Genomic DNA, 4,473 nt, shown 5'->3' on the forward strand with positions numbered 1-4,473 from the left:
TATATTTCAGAATTTAAATTGTTTCCTGGTACATTTGTAATTGTATGTGTTAACTCTTTGATGCGGATGTTGTTGATTTTAGTTACCGATACTTCAGCTTTAGAATTAAGTGCCTACTTATATGATGATATTAGCTGCACGTACAGATATTTATGTCTAGGTGCAGCAAAAACGTACTATTTAAGGTAATTATTGTACAGTATATGTAATGTACATCTATTCCTGTAGCTAATCCAGTAATATATTCAATTCATACTCTTTGGATCTAAACGCGCAAGGATCGTTTTCTATGTCCCATATACATCTAGGACAGGTGAAAAGAAGGCATAATGGTTAATACACTGACTCGAGTGAGAGTAGAAGACAGTGTTCTGTATTTTATACTTTACCCGACGGAATAGGAAGCATCGTAAACGTCTGTAAGAAAACTTTAATGAATTCGTTGTCACTGGCAAAAAAAAAGATGGAAGTTATAATAAAAGAGAAGAAAAGTGGCGATATAACTTACACAGATAAAGGCTATATTTTGGCTCATGCCAATTATTGAAAAGTTTATACAAAAGAATATCGCAAACGTATTATAAATCACATAAATTCTATACCAAAAGAGGAGAGCCACTACGCTCGTAAAAAAAGCTCAAAACTGTATATAAGCCCAGAGCTTAACATACATCCTCTTTTAAAGGCATTTAATAAAAAGTATCGTCATAATCAAGTGCTCTACAAATACTACTGCAGGGTTTTCAAAAAATAATTTTTTAATTTGAGTTTCCGTAGACCTAGAACGGACACTTGCAAAATATGCGACAGACATGCATGTGTTATAAAAATGAAAGTACAAGCATCAGTTAGGTCAGCTGGGCGTCTGACAATAGCCAGAAGATTACAGTTGGAGTTGCACCATCGCAAAGCAGAAAAAGCTCAAACCAATCTCAAAGGAGACTCCGCTTCCTCCCAGCAACCAGGAAGTGAGATTTGTACAATAACAATAGGTCTAGAAAAAGTATTATTTGTTCCAACCTTAACTCACTCGGATATGTATTATGTTTGGGCTGGTGATTAATCATGGACTATATGTTCAATTTTGGTGACAGCATGAAACCACATTTCTCAAAAGTCTTATTCATTTTTTTCCAATGCACGAAAGACATGCTTTTCGAGCCCTCTTCCTCTCTGCATTGCTGGTGTGTCATACTTCTTCAGTCCACCAATAACCAACTGAACTAAAGTTACAGCAGGAGTTTTACATTTGGCAGTTTCATAAATTTTTGATGCAGTAATTCTTCCATATCGTAGATCAGTGGTTCGCAAACTTTTTTTCTCGTGGACCACTTTTAAAGTTTTACTATTTTCGGTAGAGCCCCTGCCGGTACATTTCCCCATTTTCTTGTGTCCTATTTATTTAAATAATACTTGTGGTTATGCAAAATTATAAACATTTATTAATACAAACAGTCAACAATGAACTCTGAAATGTAAATTAACAATACTTTCTCATAGTCATACTTTTAATGAGACGGATGTACTTGATGAATTGGCAGCAAATTATCCATATTTGTCTTCAGTTTTGTAAGAAGGAATCTCAAATCTCCCCGTTCTGTGATGTTCAATATGCTCATTGTTTTGTTAAAAGGTTGGTAACGACACTAAAACTTCTTTCGACAAGATAGGACGAGGGAAACCCTATCAAAAATTTTCTCACAATTTTCCATAGCCCAGCATATTTTACGGGGATTTCTGCCTGCAGCCAAAATGTTTGTTAGCCTTTCTAAAATTTCACCTTCAGTTCCTCGTTGGTGATGAGCTCAAGTAGCTCCTCTTGTAATACGTTGATGGAAGCAAATCAAATTTCAAATAATCAACACTGTACTGTCGACATTTCTTCTTAAATTCATCCATTTTTTGTATCAGTTGTGACCTGTAAAAAATGTTTGTTTTTGAGGCGATTTTACAAGAATATGGCTATTATAACCCAACAGAATAGAATTATTGCAATAAAAAAAACGAAATGACCGTAGAAATACCGCTCTTTTAATGAATCATCGTCGCGTAAATAAATGTTTTTAAACCAAGAAGTCCTTATGTGCCTAAAGTTTAACCTTTCCTGGCTTTTTGTTCTTTTACAGAAGTTTTGGATAATCTCTAGTATTCCTTTTTTACTACATAACTACCCACTACAGCTACACTCAAATAATAAAACAAATATAATATCATTGATAAATTACAGTTTACAATAAAAATATGTTTAACAAATAGGCAGATACTTACTTTTTCCGGCACTGCAAACACTGAGATCGATTCACTCACAGTCACACTTTTATGTTCCAAATCCCAGAAACAAATGAGTAACGTTTTGTTTTTGGCATTCGTATTTGTTCAAATTCTATCGATCGGCGATTTAGCAATAAAAACCGGTGGTAGGGATAAAGTAGATACCGGGCAAAGAGTAGAATAATCGGAAAATCAACTGGTCTGGCTGCTAGCCATAGGCGTAGTAAAAATCTGTATTATCGATTTATTCTAAGCATGAAAGATTCATTCATTTTCTGACCTTTATCTCTACATTATATGTTTGAAATCATAAACGCTATAATAGTAACGCAATTTTTTTAAGGATTTGAAAGCGATTCGATAGGGATCGAATTTGGCTCTTAGCTTATAAATTCAAAACAACTCACGCCACTGGTCCCTGTTTACAATCGTGCAAAACAGTACAGGTTAGGAAAATTTAGGACGATTTTCCTGCAATTGAAAGGAGTTTATTAATATCACGATTATCACTTGTTATCAGCAAAAACACGAGAAATTGCCGTATCTACTTGTCCAACAAATGCTCTTTCCCTCTTACTATCATGTCATTATCACGTACTCTCCCCTTTGCGGTGTTGTCATGATGAATGTTTCATTATGTTTTCTGGTAATTACCACCAAAAATCCTTATGAATTTTTAAATATAAAATTTCGAAGCTGTTATTTTAATGACATTTGCTTGTCGCTTATTACAAACTAAGCAAATATAACACTAAATATATTCATGGCTACCGTTTTCCTGCTATTTTGTTGTTGATGCCACTCATATATATCAAATTGAATACCGAGCCGGCAAAGCAGCCTCGTAAGTACCTACTTTTGTATAGACTGTGAACTAATGTTGCTCCCATAGAAAAACGTAAACAAATGCATCTGTTTAATCTGAGGTTTGAACAGCGTCTCATATATTTTTGAGTACCTACCTAGTGAATGATGCTACCTGCAATATCAACGTAGGTTGATAGCTAGATCAAAGCAAAAATTCTTGTTCATTATGAAAACCAGCAAATTTTTTGTCCACCCCCCCTTATTACTTGTGAACCTCTGTTTTGTTTTCACGTCTACGTGGACCTCCGTGTGGTCTCCTATGAATCCCTGGGGGTCCACTTGGACCTCTTTGGCAACCTATGTCGTAGATCATGCCCCATACTACATCCAGTTTGGGCAATTGTGCTTTGAAATGCTTTTTCACAGTCGGACAACTGTATTTTCGATGATGCATACAACACAAATTCATCAGCCGTTACATTTCTACGCGTTAACTCCGTAAATGAACACAAGAACTGATGAATTTCCATTTAATTACAATTAAATATTTTAAAATTTGACTAGAAGCCTCTATTTCTAGCCCTCTTTGCACAAATTTATTTAATAAATCATAGTTCTTGGCTGCTGACAAATTTGTTTCGCTACAAAAATCATTCAGGGTAATAAATCGTGATGTAGCCACAGTTAAAAGTTTAGGACGTTTCCAATATGATTCTACTTCTGTAGGACTTGGCTCTTCACTACGTCGATGAACCCACATGACAAAAGCAATAGCATGTTTGCATCCTCCTAGAAATCAGAAAAATCAGACGTTATATTTGATTGCATCTTTAAATATTAATGGATTACCTGTTGGCGCCGCACAGTCTTGACACTCAGCTTTGACTTTATTTTCCTCGGATTTATCCACTTCCAAAATTATAGAGTAATTTTGAGAACGTACTCCATGTTCAGGGCAAATTTGGCATTTCACAACGCAAACGTTATTTTTTCTTTTCAGTTGGACATATCCAACTGAAGCATCTCCATAAGCTTTCTCTCTCAGATCTAAAATGAAATAAATAAATTATCATTTATTATACCGAAAATGTAAAAAATCACCGATTGGGTCGATAGCTTTTTTCTATAGGAAATAAAGATTATTTCTATATATGTAAAAATCACACTGATATATAAAACCTATAGCAATTCATTTCTATTTATTTTCTGTTGAAAGTTGATTCAAAACTTTCCATAAATAAATTAGTGAAAGATAAGGATAGTGGTGACCCCATAGCCATTCCAAAATGTTGTTTACATAAATTGTCATTGTATTGAAAATAAGTTGACTTTACACATATTGTTAAAAGTTCAATAATGGTGTTAATGTTTAGTTGTGTGCGTTCTTTAAGATTG

General features: G+C 34.4%; 1 protein-coding gene and 2 long non-coding RNA genes across 6 annotated transcripts in view; all 3 read right to left on the minus strand.

Moving 5' to 3' along the window:
* The window catches only part of LOC109542504 (tachykinin-like peptides receptor 86C), a 183,591-nt gene that overhangs the window by 37,688 nt on the left and 141,430 nt on the right, over positions 1 to 4,473 (minus strand). The window lies entirely within an intron of this gene.
* LOC125503996 lies at positions 1,420 to 3,048 on the minus strand. Its single transcript, XR_007281234.1, has 2 exons — positions 2,269 to 3,048; positions 1,420 to 1,918 (listed from the first exon to the last, which is right to left on the minus strand). It is a non-coding gene; the product is annotated as an uncharacterized LOC125503996 (long non-coding RNA).
* Positions 3,595 to 4,171, minus strand: LOC125503999. Its single transcript, XR_007281236.1, has 2 exons — positions 3,928 to 4,171; positions 3,595 to 3,867 (listed from the first exon to the last, which is right to left on the minus strand). It is a non-coding gene; the product is annotated as an uncharacterized LOC125503999 (long non-coding RNA).

This window comes from Dendroctonus ponderosae, unplaced genomic scaffold (assembly GCF_020466585.1).
Source record: "Dendroctonus ponderosae isolate FM_Combo_2020 unplaced genomic scaffold, Dpon_F_20191213v2 Dpon_F_20191213_3, whole genome shotgun sequence".
NCBI lineage: Eukaryota > Metazoa > Arthropoda > Insecta > Coleoptera > Curculionidae > Dendroctonus > Dendroctonus ponderosae.